Genomic DNA, 23,247 nt, shown 5'->3' with positions numbered 1-23,247 from the left:
GCTACCGCAAGAGTGACTTGCTGCAAATTGTGGAGCATTTTAAGATGCAGGTCCCAAAACAGGTCCTTAAAGGTGACCTAAGGGCTCTAATAGTGGAGAAGTTGGTGGACATTGGTGTGATCAAAGAGCCTGATCTGCCTGAGGCTACTGTAGTGCCATGCCAAAAGGCCTTGTTTGTGGAGGACCTCAAAGATGGTCCTAGTGTGGAGGCAGCAGTGAGTGAAAGGGGGAAGACACCCCGCACACTCCCTCGCTATGACCCATTGTCTTCTGTGAGTTCAGAAGGACGAGATGGAGCTCGTTTGAAGGTGAGGCTGGCATGTCTACAGATGGAGGCTGAGGAAAAAGCCCAGGACATAAGAGCTCAGCTGGAGCTTGAGATCAGGAGGCTGGAAATAGAGGCTGATAAAGCTGTAAAGCTGCGCAAACTTGAGCTGGAGGCCCAGACTCGAGCACCTTCTGCCTCTATCACACCTGGTTCCACCACCATGTCTGCTATGCCATTTGACATCAGTAAGTGTATTTCTTTAGTACCTGCTTTCAGAGAATCTGAAGTTGATTCATATTTTGCAGCATTTGAATGCCTTGTTGGTGCTTTGAAATGGCCTAGGGAAACCTGGTCACTTTTGTTACAATGAAAGTTTGTGATAAAGCTCAAGAGGGGTTGGCAGCTGTGTTCTTGAGCAGCTTGCCACACTGCTGGTTGTGTTAGTTGTTTTTTGTTTTACTGTAACACTCATTTAACCAAGTAATGACAGGTTGTGTCACTTGTTTGGTGTTTTGCCGTGACACTCTGTTTAAACCTAGCCTTTGCTGGTTGTGTTACTCGTTTTTGTTTTACTGTAACACTCGCTTAACCAGATAATTGCATGTTGTGTCACTCGTTTGGTAATTTGCCGTGACACTCTGAACCTGACAATGCTGGTTGTGTTACTCGTTTTGTGTGTGTGATTTATGTATTTACAAAATTTTGATTTTGTAATTTAAGGGGGGGAGTGTTACGGACCCATCCCGGACGAGCCCCCACTTATGTTACGTCCCCAAAGTCTAGGGGTTCAGGGGCAGTAACATAAAAATGGGTCCAGAGAAAGTAGTATAATAAAAAGGAGTTTTATTACAAAAAAGAAGGGGTTTTAACAAACACAAAACAATACAACCCCATTTAACACAAAAGGTCTAATAATCTTAATAGTGCTTAGAGTAAAGTAAATTACTAAGGGTTTAACCAACTAAGAAGCACAACTAATTCAAAGGAGTCCAAAAACAATCCAAATCAAAAGACAACAAGGAGCACCAAACCCCCCCACTAGCTTAGAGCTAGCAAACACAAACAGTCAGACTGCTTCAGCAGAGCACACAAAAGTTCCAAGAGGTCTGCAAAACAGTAGCAAACAAAAGGTTGGGGAACAGCTTTACAAAACCTCTTCCTACTAGCTGTCCCCCTGAAGGAATGATTTCCAGGCCTATTATACAGTTCAGGTGGGCCTCATCAGAGTCTGATTGGTTTTGCTGGTCCAATGGAGTGGCTGCTCTCCTGCAGCCTCCAGGCAGCCAATCAGCAAAGGTTTTCTTGCACAGCTGAACCTGCATGACAAAACAAAGGAGCCTGCACAGCCTCAAGAGGCCAGGGGCCGTAACAGGTCCACTGATCAGTCGCTCCTGGTGGTTCCCAGCGCAAAGCACAAGCTTAGAGGGGACGGGGCCTTTTCTACTGGGGCCCCAAAGCTATGGAGCGCTCTGACTGTGCACATACGACAGGCCCCCTCGCTGTCCATTTTTAAAACTCGTTTAAAAACGTAATTTTACTCACTGGCCTTCAAACCAACTGAGATTTCATTTTACTTAATTTTTACTGGCATGGTTTTTATCTGTATTTGCATTGTTTTATTTTGTTTTGTAGCAAGTTTCTTAATTTGTTAATGCGTGCTTAGTTTTTTTCCCTAGGTATCATTTTATTATTTTCAATGTTCTTGGTGGCTAGTGGTAGAGTGCTTTATAAAAAATGTTTATGAAGATGATGATGAGATATTTTTACAGAGATGAGAAAAAGTATTGGCAAGTCATCATGGTAGTATAGAACATTAACTTAATCGGGAACATTTTAACAAATCTTAAACACCCTTTTCCACCCTTAATGAAAGCGATCTTTTCCCCCCCCACTTTCCAAGAAACGATGAATATTTGAATAACTTCCTAATTGATTTTCAGCGATAACGAAATGGAACAAACCCCACAGGCTTAAGATAAATATGCTCACAATAAATAACATGTAGGCAGAAAACACTTTAGGTTCAATACTGAATCAGCCAGTTGCAGCCTTACACTGCACAAAGGAACTAAAAGTAAGCAAAATGTTCTTGAAATTGTTGCATTTGTCTTTGATTTAAGCAAGTAAATAAGATTAGCTGCCAATGGAATTAATATTTTGTACCCTAAAATAAGATAATTAGATACACTGCACTTTAAATTCGAGGATGGAAATTAATTGTTCCTATTTTAAGTGCAAAAATCTTATTCCATTGGCAGATCATATAAACTTGCCTGCTCATGTCAAGGACAAATACACTCATTTCCAGAAAATTTTACTTACTTTTAGTCACGTTTTTGCAGTGTGGCAGTGATGGATTAAAATAACGTCTCTTCTGCTGTTGCTTCGTCATTAATAGTATCTCTTTGTAGTGACGGTGCTCATCGTTTTTGTTTATTAATTTCCCAAAGCCTTTCTTAACCTGCAAGTAATTTTGAGGCTTTTAACCAGCAGTTATATCTAGATGAAGCGGTATCAGCAATTAGAAGGCAGCACAAAGAGCATCTGAGTGATATCAGCAACACTAACTCACTATAAATCCAGAGTCGTGGAGCCTCAGTGACAACTACCAGAACAGATAAAAGCTAATCTATTCTGCTTGTCTTTTGTGGTTTATGGCCATTAAATGTCCGGGAGGGGAGGGGAGCAGTCAGTGAGGCAATAGACGCTCGAGGCAGGTCACCAGTACAAGGAAGCGGAGGAAATGTTGGTGGCCTTTTGGTGCACATTCCTGACACTTTCACCAGACCGTTGGAGCCTGGAAAAGCAGATCAGGTCATTGTGTTTGTGTGCAACAGCTGGGCAGCGCGGATCATAAAGGGGAGTGATTGTGCAAGAAACGGCACAAGGAAAAAGGGGATTTTAGTATCTTCAATGTCCTGCACCTGGGCGTGTACATGTGCATGTTACAAAAATGAAAGTATAAGAAACATACAGGTTTTTTTTTTTTGTTATGTGAAAACTGAAGTTTGTGCGAAAGCAAAATAAGGAACTTTGCAGGAGTGAGAGAACCAGTAGTGTTGGAGAACAACGTTTTATTATTCAGACCCACTTCATACTTGTTAGCGATGTGTGATAATCTCTGGCTGGGTGGGGAACAGGGAATGAGTGTGTTTTGTGTGTGAAAGTGTGTCTAAAGGCTATGAAAGGACCACCCTGGAATCCATATGAGTGAGGTCATTACTCAAGCAATGACAGCAAGACGGCATCGAAACAGTAAGGGGAAGTCAGACTCACACACAAGTCATCACAGTTTCTTAGTGTGAACTTGACTGCTTATGCTCTTTCAAAGGTCGCATGTGGAAAAGCATCTTCTTGGCTGTTTGGTAACATAAACAAAATCCCAAACTTGACACCCAAAGAAAAAAAAACCTAGCAAATTCAAAACACCTATTAATAAGCTGCTATTGGATGTTGATCATTTGGAAGGTAGTATTTGTTTCCAAGAAAACATTCCTGTTGCGCAGGACATTATAAAGTTAAAATCTCGTGGTACTCTGTTCTTTGTAGAGTAACACAACTGTAATAATATGAAATTAGCTAGTTGAGCAGTTTTGTTATCTGCTAGAGTATTTAGTCTGAACGCAGCAGCTTTATAGAGATGCTACTTTTAGCTTGCCAACTGTAATTTATGGAAAAACAAGTGTTACCTTAAAAAGATGGAAATGTTATACTCCTTAAGCTTCCACACCATAATGGCCTCTGACTTCCAAAATATATGACTTCATAAATATGTATATATGTAAATTTTTTTGCCCTTTCCTTATGCATGCTTTTCATCAAGAAATATATATATATATATATATATATATATATATATATATATATATATATATATATATATATATATATATATATATATATATATATATATATATATTAATTTTAATTTTCCTTATTCATGTGTTTTCTTCAAGAAATGTATATGATTTATTTTGCCTTTTTCTTATACAAGCCATTGTTCTTTTACATTTCCTCATCTCCTTTTTACTTTACCATCTGCATTTCTGTGTCATTATGCAAATGACGAGGGGCGGTCTTAAGGGGACAACTGCTCCCTATTGGTTGGTTAGCATCAACCTTCCACACTGAAAAATGTCATGCTGCTGCCGCTACCAAACGCTGTCACAGTGGCTACCCAGGTTATGAGTGAGCTGAGGCATTTAGCAACTTGATTTGAAAACAACGCTGTGATTCCAGACTTTATCATATGCTCTCTGACTGAACTTGTTTTTCAATCAATGTCTCACATGGACCCAGGTGTTGGCAGGTGTCGCGTCATTCTCCCGACAGAAACTACAGACCATGTGCTGCTGCTGGGAGCTCACATTGGGCTGGAGCAGCAGATCAAGTTGGCTCTGTCTCATTTCCAGTCACCTAGTCGTGGAAATAGAGATGTTGAACTTTTGCAAAAAAAAAAAAAAAAAAGTTTAAAGAATGTTGCTACCTCATTGTTCAGTTAGTGGGTTACAACAGAAAATGGCACTTTATTGCTCTCCCGCCTACATGATTATCTGAAAACCTTTCCGCAGCACAGCATGATTCATGTTTCATGTGAAAGAAACTGGATTCTGTCTGTTGGTAAAGTTTCCAAAGCATAAGAGGTGGAAGACACGGTGAAGAAAAAATATCACTTAATTTGCACTGCTTACTGGAAGTGCAAAATAAGTAGTGGCACAAGTTTGCAGACAGCTGCTAAACTAACCGCAGTTGTTCAGCCTTTATATACGTTCTGGCAACACAACCACTGATGGATGAGAAATTGGCAACTTCAAGCTCTACTGAAATTTGCAGCTGGCCATGTGGACAGCCAGTATGTGCATTGGAAAAAAAAGTATTATGATCAGACGAGAAAGAAACTTTACCGTTTGGTCAGACTAATAAGAAATATACGTTTAGGAGCTAAGATGTGCCATTTAAATTTAAGGGCATTGTTCCAGCAGTCAAGCATGGTGGGGGCGGTACCATGCAATGGGTCTGTTTTGGCTGCAGTGCTACTGGTTCATTAATCATTTTTTTGAAACGGTTAAAGCAAGCTATCATTAAGCTTTTGGAAACCTCTTCAATTACACTGACCATCTGGTTCAAATGGTTACATGTTGAGTCTGTGCCACTGAGAATTATGCCAAAAGTTTGATGACTACTACTACAAAATGTGATAAAAGTAGGTGGCTGAGATGCAACTTTCAACGTGCTTTTCATCCCAGTATGAGCGGTTATGAACTTATATCTTTGAGCCCATATAACTGTGACAATGTGTGACTTGATGGAAAAAAATAACTTACATGCCAGATTTTTGCTTTTAACATTCAATGAAGATGTTTCCTGTTCCGTCCTTTCACCCTGGAGTAAACAGATCACTTGCCTAATTTAGGAACCAAAATAAATACTCCGTGCATTGCTATCATCAGAGTGTGGAAACATGTGATGGAACTGCAATTGCGGTTTACAATTTATGTAACCTGGAATTGTAGAGATCATAGACATTATATACATAGACGCCTCGTTGGGCGGGGCGGATGCGTCAGAGCGTCCGCCATGTTGAATGTGACAAACCTGCTGTTAGACTCAGTCACTTAAACAGTATTAGAGGGACTTTAATCTCAGAATATATTACATTTTTTTGTAATATTACGAGTTTATTTTCGTATCCCTTTGGATTTATTCTCCTGACTTTATTCTCATAAAGAATAAAAATAATTATAAGTATCTAACCTTGCCCTATTACTCCAGGATTAAGATGGTTCTGCAAACTGTGACTATGATCCCCCTTAATTGTCATATTACCACTTTTGTCTTTTTTTACTTTATTCTCATATGACCTTTTTAACATATTAGTAATTTTATTTCTTTAATACTCCCCCCAAAAGCCTGTTGCTAATCTGTGCCTATACCAGATCTTAAAAGGTTCACACGGTTTTATGAAATAATGAAGACCACATTGTTTAAACTTAACCAATTGATTTTTTTATACTCATAACACATAAACATATATATATTTATCTCTCTCTTTCTCTCTCATATATATATATATATATATATATATATATATATATATATATATATATATATATATATATATATATATATATATATACTGGACAGATACTTATATACAAACACGCCTATTTATTTACTTCAAAATCTACATATGCACATCAATCAAAACATCAATCAAAAGCCACTCTGGCTGCCAATCTCTATCAATTAATCTATCTCTATATTTTTTTACAAGTATATATAAGCTCCATCTATATCTTTCTATCTGAATACTTAAAACATATACACAGGGAACTCATAGACGTTCACTTTCTGCCACATACAATATGGCGGATGACGTCGACATGCAAACCTGCACCCAATGAGGCGTCTACGTATATATGTCTGTGGTAGAGACAACCTGTATGGTATATGAGAGGTAAAACCAATCGCACATTTTTTCCCCTCCCTTTTTCTTCTTATCTCTTTTCCTGTGTCTCATCCTTTGCCTATAAAATACCAGCTCTCTTTGCCACCAAACGTCATTTCACTCTTCTACAGTTTTCACTGCTCTTCTACACGTCTCCCCCTCTTCCTGCTTTTTTTTGCCAGCGGTCCACACAATGTGGCCATTGTTCCCCCGGTCGTTCTCCAGAAAGCAAAGAAAAAGGATGTCTGCGGCACATAACTTACACGAACGCTTCACACAGACGCTTTTATTCTCCAACCTTCTCTTTAACGACGTGCGCATCACCAGCATACACCGTCAGAAACTTGGAGAAACACCAAAAGAGCTCAGGACAAGGCATTGATTCAGGGTTGGCACCGAGTCACGTGTGGCTCCTGAGTCACTGTTTATCACCAGATAATACCCAGCAAACGCATGAACACTTCCATAGTATATAAAGCCTGAAACTTCTCATCTGCCCTTCTGCTAATGGGGACAAGATGACATGAAAATATCCCCCTGATCTTGTATTCCCTCCACTGGCTGATTATTTAATTTATAAAAGTTTTTAAAATTCAGTTTTTTTATGCCTCAGTGCTCACCTCTTCACCTTGACAAGCTCTTATACCCACACACTGCGAGAAGAACTCCAAGATCTCAAGACCAAAAGCTCTCAGTTGTCCCCAAGACTCGGGTCGTGACCAGTGGAGAAGGAGCTTTTTCAGCCGCAGCTCCAAGACTCTAGAACTGTCTCCCGCTTTCTGTGAGGTCTGCCATTACCTTCTCTAACATTGAAAGTATTCCTGGATCAGTGCCTCTGTGTTTTTTGTGTCTCTGCTTTGTTTTCTCAGACCCCCAGTCAATCATGGCAGGTGGCTGTTCACCCTGAGCCTGGCATGCACGCTCGATATGAGGGATTGCTGCAAAGCCAATGACAACGTAGACGACCGTCCACTGAGGCTCGGCGCTCTTTCAGGAGGAGTGAATGTGACTCAATGCCATCTGCTGGGTTTCCTTTGCTAGAACCTTTTGACCAATCTGTCTGTATGATTTGATTGAACTGACTTTGTAAAGTGCCTTGATATGACATGTTGTGGCGCTGTATAAATAAAACTGAATTGAGCTGAATTAAGATCATTTAAAATCTCTTTTAAAAACTCATCATTTCAAACTGGCTTTTAATTCCAGTGAGCAGGACCATTAGGCCAGTCCTTGTTTCTTCTACGCCTTTGTTTGCTCTATTTTATTTGTCAATCACCTTTTGGTTTATGAAACACTCTATAAGAACAAATAAATAAATGTTAATGATAATGATTATATCAGTTTTTATTAATCAGAATATTATTATTATTATTATTCAAGAGAACATCGATCCTTGTTGAACATAAAGTGCAACCAACTAACAAGTCTGTATTAGACAGTTTGACCAGTACTTAATGCTTTGATGACATTCAGCAAGTTTCTGGTATAAAATATGATTATATCAACTCTAAAACAAATAATAAAATTAGATTATCTCACTGGTGCATCTCTCTTCCCTCCCATGTGGATGGAAGAGAGATGCATATTTTCGACACCTAAAGGATGCGTCTTATCTATTAATTGTTATATAGCCAAAAATTGCAGACCTCTGCGATTTGGAAATTGTGCCTTTTACAATTGCGATTACACTGAAATACGATTAATTGTCCAGGCCTAATCTATAGATTAATGAATGGTGTGGGGACTAAAGTAGAAAAGTCGCAAATAATCACCATTTTTAAGAGGCAAGACCTATTTTGTAACTAAGAAAAAAGAGAGTCCTGCTTGATGATGTGGAATCTCACTGTAGGCAATTAAACCATCAGCATTTCATCACCCTCCAACAACAGTAGCTCACTGGGAACATTCGTTAGATGCACTCTGACATGATAATAATGTGTTATTCTCGAAGGAAAAGGCGTTAACTTGTTGCTTCCAAATTACACATGGATGAGCTTTGTTAGCTTCACTTTGGCCTTCGGTGTCCAAAGCCAACAATTTGATAAATTACTTAAAAAAAACACAACTACAATCAATATTTTAATTTTGTTATAAAGGATCATCACTTCAAAAAGTAATAGCAAGTAATGTGACTAATAGGTCAGTATCAGCAGAGTGCAAAGCATGTTTTCCCTAAACTCAGGCTCATCTGTTTCAAACGTTTGGATTAAGCAGGCTTTAAGGGCAAAAATAATAATAATTCTTTGGACAACAAATGCATGTTGATTGAACATGGTTACCTCTACCCTGTGCATTTGCAAAGATCTTGCACACAAACTGTTTAAACCTTTATATTCCGGTCATCGCCACATGGCGCTATTTACAAAAACCACACGCCACAGAGACCGTTTCACACCCCAGGTTGTCACTCTGATGAAAACAATGGACACCGCACAGCCTGTTTAGTCAGCTACGCGGCTGTGAAACTAAAGTATATTGCATTCTCACCACTCACACCCTTCTCCTTTACCCCTTCAGTGTGCACAATCACAGCCAAATAAAGATGATTCTGATCCTGACTTATGCAGCTTTTGGCTGCCAACAGCAACAACATGTGCCTCCTAGTGTTCAGTGTTGTATAAAGTACCGAAACCTCGGAGTCAAGTAAAAGTATAGGTACCTCTCCAAAATATGACTTTGGTCCAAGTCACTGACTGAAATGTTATTTGAGTAAAAGTCTTAAAGTATCTGAAGTGTCTTGTACTTAAGTATGAAAATTACTGTAAAAATACATGTACTCAAGTAATGTAAGAAAAAGTATAAGTAAAAAGTAAAACAAAGCAAATGCAGTTTGAATGACATTTTTTAGATTTTGGTAAACTTCATCCATCTATCCATCCATTTTCTGACCCGCTTAATCCCTCATGGGGTCACGGGGGTTGCTGGTGCCCATCTCCAGCATTTCAATGGGAAAGAGGCGGGTACACCCTGGACAGGTCGCCAGTCTGTCGCAGGGCAACACATAGACAGACAGCACAAACAACCATTCACACACACACACACACACACACACACACACTCACACCTAAGGACAGTTTAGAGAAGCCAATTAACCTAACAGTCATGTTTTTGGACTGTGGGAGGAAGCCGGAGTGCCTGGAGAGAACCCACACATGCACACGGAGAACATGCCAACTCCATGCAGAAAGGCACAGGGTTGGATTTGAACCCATAACCTTCTTGCTGCAAGGCACAGTGCTACCCACTGCGTCACTGTGCAGCCATTTTGGTAAACTTTGAAAGTCAAATTCACTTAAAAATAATATAAACAACCAAGTGCAGGAGACATTTAAACGAAGTTTAGACAGAAAATACAACCTTTTTGTAAGCTTTCAGTTTTCCTTCTACAAGTAAGGTCAGTGCTATGCACTTTAAAATTATACACAACCAGGTGCAGGCAAAATTTAGACCAGGGGGTGTATAATAAGAACATGGTTAAGTGATAAACCAGGCTTAGTTAACCTACAGGAAGTGGTAAACCTGCTAATAGATATTGGAAACTGTTTCATTTACGTTTTCTATATATACAGTGTTTTTATTTTGAAAGCCGGAAGTTATTGTGACGGGTAGCAGGAAGTAGTATGCAGAAAGAAAGATGGCTTTTACCTTGCTCACTGATGCACAGAGTGCAACTCTACTCTCGCATGTTGGTTGAAAAAAAAAAAATAGTACGGAGAGCATCGAAGAAGCACTTTTATTGCTGATTTTCCCTTCGGAGTCAAACTTCTTGGTCAGGTTTTTGACAATGTTTGAAATCAATGCATCCAGTCTTAGTGTCTAATGAGGTTGATGAGGAAAGATCCATTGATGGCGAGCCTTCCCAGTCGGATCGTGAGCTCTACCACATCATTCAATTAATTCTGTGGTAGGATTGTGTCAGTCCGCTGACAGACATCAAGAGATCCTACTTCGGATACAATCTTTGACCTGACTAATCCCCCTGACTAACTCACTAACGGACTTGAACATTTATTGAAGCTTTCAAGCAACTACTTCCGGCAAGAACATTCTCCAAAGGACATTTTATTTTCTTAGTTTTATTTTGGGCCCATAGGTATTGTTATTTTTGTATTGTACACTTTTCCATATTTGTTTAGTAAAGGTATGTTAATTACATATATCTGTGTCCATCCCTTATTCCTATTTCCTCAGCTCCTATGAACCTAGAGCCTTAGACGTGTACATACCCTGAAGTGGTTTACACATGATTAAAACAGATTAAAAGCAAGTTGGAATAAAATGTTGAAAAAATTAAACCAAATAAAACACGGGGAAGTGGAAACTAAAAGCAAATATCAACGATTTTAAAAACAGTTGGACTACAAACTTTAATAATGTTTCAGTTAACAGTTTAACTAGAACAGTCAAAGGCAATCTTAAACAAATGTGTTTTTAACCTTGATTTATAGGAACTCAGGCTTTCCGCACTTTTACAGTTTTCTGGAAGTTTGTTCCAGATAAGTGGAGCATAGGAACTAAATGCTGCTTCTCCGTATTTGGTTCTGGTTCTAGATATGCAGAGCAGGCTGGAGCCAGAAGACCTGAGTGGTCTGGAGGGTTGATACACTGATACCAAGTCTGATGTATTTAGGTGCTAAGCCATTCAGTGATTTATAAACTATCCCAATTATTTTTGTCTATTCTCAGAGATACAGGGAGCCAGTGTAAATATTAATATATTTTTTAGAAGACGCTAAGCCGACAGTTTATCCTTGTTGAAGGGGTATGTTTTTTTTCCACTTTTGCTCTTTAAATTTCACCCATCAAAACAAAGCTAAACAACCGAGTTGAAAACATGGCCGTCACAACATTCTGACTGGCTACTGTTCCTCATGAGCCTTGGACCAGAAAGCAAGTGATACTTTCCTCTGGGCTAGCTACAAACTAGCTAGCCCAGATAAACCATACAGGTTGTCGGTGCTAGAGCCCTGGTGTTGTCTCAGTGGAAACACGAAGAACTGACGCTTAGAAAGCACTAGCCCCAGTTAAGCTCTGGAAATGGCTCCATAGAAAACTCCCCATAGTGCTTTTAACATGACAGCAACTGGTAACATAGGCTTAGAGGGCAGTATTTCAGACTTTTGTGTATTGTATGACAACATCTATCAATATTTAAAGTTGGTGTCCTGCCTCGTGATTTGACTCATAATTGGACTAAATGCAAGAGTTGCTTACATTTGACTCCGAGTTAAATGTAGAGCTAGTTTTTCTGATTGGTCAACTTCTACAGCACAGATAACACACAGCAATATGGAAAGAACCTCAAAGGTGAAAAACAGGGAAATAAAACCCATGAATCACTTTGTAGAAATGCACATTTGTTGGGAATTTTTCAAAAATAATCTTTGCCAACCACATGATTCATAAGAACAATATGGGGGATTTCTTTTTGTTCACTATACACTGAGACAGTGCTAGAAACACAGCTAGTTTAAGCAATCTAAAGCTGTGTAAGAACAGTTTTCGCCAGCTGGTTTGGGCAAGAGATTTGTATTGTTCCAGCTACTATGCCACATCTGCAGTTCTCCTGATAAACAGCTTTTGCCACATGTGTCATATTCCCCCTCAGTTTACTGTAGGGTGTGTTCAAACATCTTTAAATGAAATCACACTCTTAGATTCCACAGATTACATCAGACGGGCTTGGATGCAATAAGACATTGCATCAGTGATGTCTTCCACAGAGTTTGGAGTTTGACCAAAAAAAGTGTTCAAATTCATCATTGTAATGTTCTAGCTTTTTAAAGAAATACTACTGTTATTCAGCAAGACAAAAAAAGGGCTTGCATGTGGTCATGTTCTGCAATAAGATGTTATTTGAAAGATTTATTATTGGTAAGATTTAGACCTCTAAAGGGATTTTCTGTTGTTTTTTTTTTTTTTTTTTTAAAAAAGGGAACTGTTTTAAGAGTATTGCTATGTTTTAGCCAAGATTCATAGTTGTGCAACTTTCAGTTCACAAGGCAGGATAAAACATGTTAGGTGAGACGAGACAACATTTTAACATTTTAGAGGAAACTGAACAGACCCAATTTCCTTTTTTTGTAGTTTTCAAAAATAGAGTAAAGGATTAAAAAAAATCACAAAGTGAGTGTAATAAGAGTACAACAATCCAGTCCATGCCTAATTTTTCTATATATGGTGGTATTTATTATCTAATTTCAAGCTGATCTTAATGAATAATAAAATTATTTCACTTTGTATTTGCACAATCACAATGAGTTTTCTTAACCTGAATCTCTTTCCCCTGTAAAATTATTAAAAGCATAAAGTAACTTCACAAGACAAATTAAAACATGACACAAACAAAGTTCCTACTGAAAATCAATATTTAGATTGTTTGTATTTTGAGATCTCATTCAACAAACTTCTGATATAATTTGTTAGGTCATATCAAAACTCTTCAACTGCGATAACGGTCCACTCAAACTGAAAGCTTTGTGCATTTAACTTTGGCATTTATGTTTTAATTCTGGTCTATTCCCCTGTATCTTCAGCCGATGAACTAAAGTTTGGAGTCACCTTGCCTATAAGTATCTGAGAAGAAAAGATATGACTGTGTCCATGCACAGTCGTGAGGTTTCTTTGAGCACTTATGCAGCAAGAAACTAACCACTAAAAAGACAAGTTATTTGCAAAAAATGCGCTCAAGTGTGCAGGGGGAGCAGGGTGTTCAGGGTCTCGCGGATGCACACTTCAACACATGGAGGACAAAACCATCAACATTCCAATTAGTGGACGACGAGCTTCCTGTGTCAAAGCAACCTCAGGGAACTAACCTTTTTGAATGTCACTCTTCATCCATGGTTAAAGTACCTGATTAAATGTGTCCTAATTTACGAAAAGGTAAGCTTTGATTAAAATGCTCAAAGAAACTCATTTAAAAAACATTGCCACTGCTTTACTGAACTAAAAAATGCCGAAATACGGAGACGAGAAATGAAAATCACACACTATATGAAATAGTTGTTTATGATTGTGCTGTATTGAAAGACGGTTTCCTTTTTACAGATTTTGGTTCCTCTTTTTTTTTCTGTCCCATGACTGACATCAGGTGCCATTCAGAATTTGAACCCACATTCGTTTCAGACAGAAACAAAACACGGTGAAGACGTACAAACTGGAATTAAAGAAGTTAATGTAAGGTTAACAGAGAAATAATGGGTGATTTTTACATTTCAGACCACAAAAGCATAAGACACAGGACTGAACTAAACAGCTGCTTGCCAACATTACACCACAACGTTTGTGCTCTCGATGTTGTCACACGTTGGTTGCTCTTTCTGCGCGCCATCAGCCTGTGCATGACTTCTGACCTGGACCTTGCAAAAGTATTCAGCCCCTTTGCTTTGTATCTATTTTTTTTTACATTCCAACATATAATTTAACTTTTTTTTTAATCTCATGTTATGGGATGGATGTGCTCAAAATAATCCAAGTTGGTGAAGCAAGATAAAAAAATATATATATTTAAAAAAAATAAAATAAAATTGGCATGTGTGTTTTTTTAGGTGTCTGAATTGGTAGAACTTCAATGTTTCTTTAATCCAGACAGGTTTAAATTTTTTTATTTAAATTTTTTTTATTTCAATTATTTATTATTTGTATTTTCAGAAATTGAATAGCCTTGGTGCATGATGTAGTAGTGTGCATGGAAGCCACTTGCTGCAGAAGATGTTGACTCTGTCTTTACATTTTCTGCAGTTTGTTTTGATTGAGATTATGTGTCTTACAGGACTGGTTTTTATTGCTTTTCTTTTCTAATTAGTTGATATAATTGGCCAGTTTTTATGTATTTACTCACTGAGCAAAATTTCCCTATTGAGATAATAGTGTCCAATCTAAGTGCTACATGAACTATAAGTATAAACATACCTTTTTCTGAGTAGACGGTATTGAGTTGGCTAACGGATGTGCAAAACGTGGTGCAAGAAAATAAATAATTCACTCAAGTATGGGAGGGCTTAAGTTAAGAGTATTATTAGAATACGAAGAGAATATGCCAAAAAGAATGAGATGATTATTTGATTCATGGAAATGTAACAGAGGCAACTGTGTATAGAGGTGAGAAGACATCTAACTGGGAAATGGGAGTATTGTGGGGAAGATGAGACGGTTGAACGTGTGCTTGTGCATTGCGCAAGATATGAACAGCTGAGAGACGTCTTCAGATTACAGAAGAAAGAAGATAAAATCCCATTTATCTTGAAGTCAATATTGCAGGGGTGTTCTCAAGCAGGTATATGTAAAGCGATTGTGAGGTTTTTAAAAAAGAAAACGCTATTTTTTAGCATTTAAGGTGGAAACGTTTGACTGATTAGGGGCCTTCCGGCTCACAATCCATACTGGAAGGTGGCGGTAATGCAACTACAAGTTCTTTGCCTCACAACAAACTTGTTGAGATGCACAAGTCAGGGTGGGGTTATGAAAAATATACCTCAGTGCGGCATCAAATCCATCATCTTCAAATGGAAAGCACATGGTGCCACAACAAAACTGCCAAGAGAGGACTGCTCAGCATAACTCACAGACTGGGCAAGGAGGGCCTTTAACAGGGAGGCAGCTGACAGACCAAAGCCAACCCTAAAGGAGCTGCAGAGCTCCACAGCACAGAATGGAGGATCTGTCCATGGGACCACAATAAACTGGACACTACATCGAGCTGGGCTGTATGTAAGAGTGATTTTTTTTTTCAGCACAAGGGACTGGGAAACTGGTCCAAGTCAAGAGAATGATGGATGTTGCTACATACAGGGACATTGGGCAAATGCTGTCAATCTGCCTATAGTCACTTTTCCATCAACGTTTTTAATGTGCAACACATTAGAAAAGGTCGATGGAAATGGCAAGTGAGTAAATTTCATAAAAAAATAAAATTAATTTGCGCTCACTTGAAGTGCCTCACGACTGCCGCCGTGTTCCCAGAACGCTCGAAAACAGCTCCAATTGCCACAAAAGGTGGCTCTGCAGAGTAGTTACTTTAGTGGGAATGAACAGGTATGCACGCTGAAGTTGTGTTATTTTGTCGTATTTGTTGTTAGCCTCACAGTCAAAAAACCTAAAACATATTAAAGTTTTAGGCAGGTACTGTAAAAGAAATGGTGCAAAACTTTTAAACAGTGGCATCACCATAATCTGTAAAATGGGAAGGATGACCATTTGAACCATTATTAGTTTAGCAGAGGAAGTGAATGAGGAACACATTCTATGGAATAAGTCAGCATTGAATTGAATCATAATTAGTACTTGTTCTAAATGTTTTAAAAAGGACAGTGTGTTGTCTAGCCAGATAACCAGATGTGGAGGGGGCCCATCATGAGTGGAAACACTTGGGTGTTTTGACGGCACACGAGTTTTGTTCTCGGAACTGTTTGAACAAATGTGTAAAACCGGGCTGAAGTTGTTCAACAGCTATATGAACGACAACAATGTCTGTTCACTGTTCAAATCAAAATGGGAGTTTGTTGCATAGCTTTTTGGTTGCTTATTGGCTTTGGAAAGTTACATGTTCTTAGCAAGTGCTGTGCAAGCTGGTTTATCATCAAAGCTGATCTACCTCTGCAACACTGGTTGAAAAACAGGAACGTGAACGAAAAAGGAATGAAGAACAAACTAAACAACACAAGATTGAAGATATCATCTTTTCTATGTCTGCAGGCTAAAGAAGAAGTTGCGCAGAGACCACAAATCAATATATTCAGCTAACAGGAAATGCTAAAAACAAATAAAAAAAAAAGACAAAACAAAAATGCCACTTCGACTTGTCAAAGTCACGTACACAAAAAAGGCTGCGCTCACACTGAGCTGCCCTGCAATCCAGCATATTTGTAGGAATAAGTGTTCTATTGTGAATATGCTGTTAAAAGCGAAAGCATTAGGTAGGCCTTAGGTAAATTTTACTTGTACAGGAAGCATTTTTTTCAGTGAGTCATTCTCCTGCTTTTGAGGGAAATCTAATTTTGCAACACTAGCTCCTCTTTTACCTGCATGTATGCTGAAGTAATCTGGACCTCTGGCATAAGAATGGGTGGAATGCAGGTCTTTGAGACAAGGGGGAGGAAAGATCAAGCTCTTCAGTAATCACAACACAGATGTTTCAAGGACCCTTTGGCTTGACGGATGTCAGGGCTCATGTAGGGAAGCATGACACAGTTCTGCAGGGGAGATACCACGTTTTTGCGATGGGAGTTTTGTTTAGCCTCGCTAAGAAGGTCAAAAGCCAGAAGCATCAACTTCACTCTTCGAGTTCTGTTTTCCTTTTAAAGCCTCACGCAAGTCGCAGAGTAACCCCCCAGATGAGCATGCATTTGTAATCCTTCCAGGTCTGACAGTGAGAATGTTAAGGACTCATTGCCTGTGTTGCTCAATGGTAACTTGGGGGGAACCAATGGGCTGCTGAGAACTATCCTCACCCCATATCCCAGGCCATATCATGTTTTTCTTCCTATTTCTGAAACTTAAGACACTTGACTGTCTATGAGGCTGGTAAAATAAACATAAGATGGAAAATATAACATCATCATTAGACCTTTGTCACTGTAACCTATCTCTTGAGTTGTAGTCACAGACGTCAGCAGAACTGCACTCGCTATCTCTTTGCTTTTCTTCCGGGGTTTTATCTCAGTATCTTCTTGTCATGTCTTATCATCCCCGCCTCTCACTTATTCTAAGTTTTTTTCATGAACTTGTACAGTAGCTGTGAACGTTATAAAGGGTTAACGTCAGCAGACATGATACTTTGCCTATTTTTTTCATGATTTAACCACAAACTTCAATGTATACCAATGGGATTTTATGTGACAGACAAGCCAAAAGTAGTACATAATTGTGAAGCGAAAGAACGGGGATTTGAGGACATTTTTCTTTCTCTCTCAAATAAGAACCTGAAAAGCATGGCTGGGCGTGCGACAATGCTCTGGCTACCTTGGCTCGGTAAATGTCTGATTTAATTTGAAACGGTATCTTAAACATTAGAAAAAAACTACATGCCGCCATTTCTGTTTGCTGTTGCTAGTCTGGGTTCATTTTTAAAAAGACCCTTTCACCAGTTGGCCAGTGGCATTTATTATGTCTTAAGAATGTCCCATTAGATTCTAAATACCCAAAGGGGAAAAAAAAGCGACATGTTGAAAAAGTTGAAAACAAGTTTACGGTGTTGCATATCTTACCCCAAACTATAACTTTTTTTTTTTTAAACTAAAAATCTCCTTTTGGCTCCCTCACTTTAACTTGAAAACCAAATGCGAACAAATGTGAATACTTTGGGGAAATAAATCAAGTTACCCTAATTAAAACAGTTTGAAAGTGACTGACCTAATCTTTCTGCAGGAGTCCAAATGGCCCTTGCAGACCCCTGCAGCATCAAAGACCCCCTGCAGTCTTTGTCAGTGGGTGGCGGAAAACAGTGTCCTCGCTCTCCCTTGTGAACAAACTAATAAACACATGCAGGCATTTGAACACATACCGTTTGAGGTCTTAAAGAGATAACGCTCATTAGGTTGCATCAAAAGAAAACGATAGTAGACCTTTGCAATATGTTAAATTAGCTTTGATGATCCTGGAAAAAAAACACTTTTTCAACTCAAATAATTTTAATTATATAGCACCAATTCACAACACGTCCTCTCAAGGCACTTTACGGAGTGAATTAATTCCAATCGCACAAGTTGCGTTTCCTTCAACGGTTTTTAATGCACATTTTGAAGTATTGCATTTGAAAAGGTTGATGGAAACAGCAACATTCGAATTAACTCACTACATTTCGAAAAACAGTAAAGGTGCTAAAGAGGAGATGGAAGATGGGAGATGTCGAATCAGTTCTGACATTTTCCTCACACAAGTGATCGGCAGTTTCTGCTGCCGGCATCTTCCCGGATATCACCATAACACTCGAAAACAGGGCTGGAAGCAACAACAGGTACGTGTGGACCAATGAAGAGACTCGAGCATTCTTAGTCTCATCTGTCAAATGCAATAAAATCAGGGCATTCATTAAAGCCTCGCTCCATTATTGATCTGTGGTCCATGCCAGTGAGCAACCTTTACTTCCTGTTTATTACAGCCAATGTCAACACGTGACAACATTACGCCGTGTCACCTGGTCAATTAGCTACAAACCAGTAAATGGAAACACTTCAGATGCAATTTTTTTTTTTGCGATATTTTAAAAGTTCACTCAAAATTTGCATGAGAATTGGATGGAAACACGGCCACAGATGGGTTTCCTTAGATAGAACATTTTTCAACCAAACAGATTGCATTGAGTCTTTGACTTGCAAACTTCACTCAACCTAGATGATCATGTAGAGAAGTGGAAGGTTGCTTGCATTGTGTCGTTGACTTTACAGCAGTCCTTATTACTGAGCATGCATATGGCGACAGTGGAAAGAAAAACTCCCCTTTAACAGGAAGAAACATCCAACAGAACCAGGCTCAGTGGGTGAATGGTCATCTGCCATGACCGACTGGGAGGTGGAGATGACAAATCACAAACACTCAAAGTACACAGAATCACTGATCCAGGAGAACTTTCTATGTGTGAGAAAAGTAAGAATTTAATGGCAGTAGTGGGTCATCTAGGTGATAGACACAGCCTAGCACATAAACTATGAGTCAGCTTTCAGGTCTATAGGATGAAAAAGATATACACATTTGTTTTTTTTTTCATGAACTAATTCATCCATTTGTTTACAGCTGCTACTAAATGAAAGGTCACAGAAATTACTGATGCTACTGGAGAGGACCTCTTTACAATGTTGCGGTGTTGCATCAAGGATGAGAATCCTCAACTTTTCTCTTAAAACATGTACCAGTTGGTTGTTGGAATGCATGCAATGCATGACAAACTCAAATTTTAACCAGGTCTCTGGAGACAATTAAGATTAAGACTATGGATAGGTGATTTCTTCCCTCTACTTAAGAGGTGTGACGTGGTTATTATTACTCAAAGCATAGTTTAAAATATCAAACATGTCACATACAAATGCATTTCTTGCATCCCTGAATGCAAAAGTACAGGGCTTTGCAGATGCTCACATGGCTCCATTCATTCTGACATTTAGTCATGGGTAGCTCTGCAAACATCTGCACATTCCATGCATTCTAATTTAAAATGATAAATGGCAATTCCACAACAGCAAGTCTAGCTCCTGCTGAGAAAACAATTGTAGACGGGCATAAAATGGCTGTTTTTCTCCATTTAACATTTTCCTTGTATGTGGCATAAAAAAGGTTCAGTCTCTCTTGTGGGTCATGCACATTATGTTAAACTCAGTATTAAAACTCAATACTCAATATTGTTGTTCGCAGATCAAAACTCTTTACTGTCTTCTCAGTAATCATGCATTTTATCTTCATATAAGAAAAATACCCATGATATGCATTCAGCAGTGTTTTTTCAGGTTTTTTTTAATTGATTATTAGCACAATACCGAATAAGCAAGTCAGGAGGGACATATTCAGCACATATAGATAACTAGATAACTTGCTGATATTAAAACCAATTATCAGAATTGTGAAAAAGGGAAATAAATTGACTTTGAATGTGGGATGGTTGTTGGCGCCAGACTAGCTGGTCTGAGAATTTTAGAAACTGCTTACTTGGATTTTCGACACACGACCATCTCTTGGCTGTACTCCAAAAAAAAGAAGAAAAAAAATAGTCCAATGACAGACAGTTGCGTGAACTTTAATACCTTATTGAAGTCAGATGTCAGAGAAGAATGGCAGATTGGTTTGGGAGAGGCACAGCAGTTTTGAATACCCACTTCTTACAACCAAGGTATACAGACCACCACCTCTTAACGCACTATATGTTGTACTTGGAAGCTGTGACCTACACTGGTGGGTGCCACTCCTGTCAGCCAAGAACAGGAAACTGAGGGTATAATGGCACAAATAAGGCAGATCTGGAGGAAAAACGAGGTCAATCATGGCACTACCGAGGTGTACTTATTAGGGGCCGGTCGATGCCCAAATAATTTATTTTCTAGAATAAAATTTGGCTTAGCTTGTATTTGCTTTGCTAAATTAAGGGTTTAATTATTATCATAATACATTTTGACCAATCTAGAAATACTTGAGAACCCCCTTCATGATGTTGGCATGTGGCCTTATTGTATAACTGTTCTATAAAAAATTTAGAGAACAAGGTTTAAACAATAAATCTGAGTTCTGCAACCTCGATACGACTTGCCAGCTGTCTCTGCCGGCTCATACATCTTGAGTTCTTTATCTTGACTTCAAAGAATGTCTTGTCAGCTTTAACCGTGCCCTAATTCCAACTGACTTTCATTAAAAAAGTTCAGATAAATGGCTGAATTTTTAAGGCTTTGTTGGGTTTTCTAACTCCTACAAGCAGTTCACAGCATTAAAAGGGGTCCCAGTATAAAAATAAACACTTTGGGCATGTTTCTGTTATTGGGTTTGTGTGATATTACATCCCACCACAAAAAAAGGTTTCCTCTCGGATTACTAATACTGAATGTTGGATATGAATATTTTTACAACTCCTGGATGGTTTGTAAATTTTTTTAGGGGAGGAGGAAACTAAGCAAATATATATAAAATAAATCCCCATCTGCACAAAAAGCGGAAAATCAAGACAGATGTCAACATTTTTGGTCCCAGAGCTCGTTTTTCTTTTCCTCCCTCCGTCTACTCCCTCATCCGAGCGCCGTTCTACTCCCAAAGGTTCAAGGAAGAGCCCAGTTCTGACGCAACAAAGTCCTCAGAAAAGCGTCTCCCTAAGCCCGGCGCACCAGACCCCCCGCTGAAATAACGGTGCGCTCTGCGGCATCAGGCATCTGCCGGCGGCAGAGCCTTTATCCGAACCACACCACCTCGCCGCGTCTACGTGGCAGGTATGCTTTGATTGTGTACAGATGCCCACATTAGGCAAGTGTGCGTGCGAAAGAAGGCGAAAGAGGTCCAAGCGAGGAATGTTTCTTTTTTTTTTTTTTTTTTACCCCCTTCTATACGCATCAAGTGTAAGTCATGAGAGGCGAGGTGATGAAAACACCCATACTTACAGTTATAACGAGGTCCAGTGAGAGAAGCGGTCGTTTACTCTCTGAAGGGATCCCGAATGTCCGAGTGAAGTTCGATTCGAAAGCCCACTCTGCATGCGCAACTCCCTCTGTCAAAGGCGCCGCGGATAGGACTCCAAATCCAATAAAGAGACAGGTAGATCTTTCATCTTAAGTTCCAAATACCAAAACAGCGCCCGCACCTATGCGTCCTATCAGAGCGTTGCGATTATTGTTTTTGTTGGTGTTGGTAGTTTTTTTCTGAGTCCTACACGGGTTTAGGTCTTTTCCCCCAAATGTAGACGGCTTGATGCTCACCGCTCCGGCTCCGTGCCTCTCTGCGCTGGCGCGTCCCTCTCCTTCTCTCACTGAACGACTGACGCGCACGCACACACGCGCGCGCACACACACACATGAACTGACACACTCTCAGAGCACGAGACTGGACCTTTGTCTGCACGTGACGTCACTCGCGCATGCAGGGAGCAAGAAAGACGTCTTTTGCGCACCTTTATTTCTTTCTATCTTTTATTTTTAAGAAAATACGCTCAAAAAAGATGAATAAAAAAATCCCAGTTTTGTTTGTCTATTTCAGGGTAGAACAGCGAATGAATCGTGAATGAAATGCAAATCTCTTTGAAGTTGACGCAGGTGAGCAACAAGTGCATGAAACTTGTTGAAGACGTAGGAGTCCAGCTAGCAAAGAAATTTCTGAGAGTCGCTCCTTTTTCCCCGCCTAATTGGAAACACATTTTTCCATCAACTTGTAAAGAAAAAGAGACAGGAAGGGGGCTAAGAGGTTGCAGGGAGAGAAAAAAAAAGATGAAACGCGACTGAGACTGAGAGAGTTTAAGACACAAGCAAATTAACCTTCCTCGTCAATATACATTAGGAACAAGTGTTCTTTGCTGTCTGTGAAGGCAAAACTTTCATACATGGACTTCTCAGCAAGTGTTTGGTTGCAATAGCCATGTCTGCAAAATTCTCCCCATCTGTGAACACTTAGCGAGGTGTTAGGACTAAACCAACCATCGGCTTGGCATGAAATGGAGCAGGAGAGACATTCTACATTGAACAAGGAACAAAACGTTATTGTGTCATTTCGTTTTTTTATATACCAGAGTTACAAGTGGACCCAGATGGACAGTCATGGGAAACATTACTTTTAAAAATACCCATGCAGTCATGAGAAAAACGAGCTCATAGAACCTTTAGTTGCAGTATCTTAGACTTGTTTCAAACTGACTTGATCAGTCTCCTACGTCATTGTGGGGAACATCTATTTGACCCAATCTCTTACAAAACATTGCTTTTGTTCATGTTAATAATAAATCTTCTTCAAAATCTAGGGTCACTTGTGGAGTACCACAGGGTTCAGTCCTTGGGCCAATTCTCTTTACTATTTATATATCCTTCCGGCAAAATTATCAGACAGTATGGGATTAATGTCCACTGTTATGCTGATG

General features: G+C 39.2%; 1 protein-coding gene across 1 annotated transcript in view; it reads right to left on the bottom strand.

The window, feature by feature from the left end:
- Positions 1-22,152, bottom strand: part of lpar1 (lysophosphatidic acid receptor 1) — a 51,078-nt gene extending 28,926 nt beyond the window's left edge. The window contains exon 1 of the mRNA XM_012867031.3: positions 21,785-22,152. The gene's annotated coding sequence lies outside the window, so the exon portion shown is untranslated. The remainder of the gene's footprint in view (positions 1-21,784) is intronic.
- Positions 22,153-23,247: the final 1,095 nt, after the last annotated feature.

This window comes from Fundulus heteroclitus, chromosome 8 (assembly GCF_011125445.2).
Source record: "Fundulus heteroclitus isolate FHET01 chromosome 8, MU-UCD_Fhet_4.1, whole genome shotgun sequence".
NCBI classification, from domain to species: Eukaryota; Metazoa; Chordata; class Actinopteri; order Cyprinodontiformes; family Fundulidae; genus Fundulus; species Fundulus heteroclitus.
The sequence above is the reverse complement of the archived record's forward strand: the minus strand, read 5'-3'. Positions and strand labels throughout refer to the sequence as shown.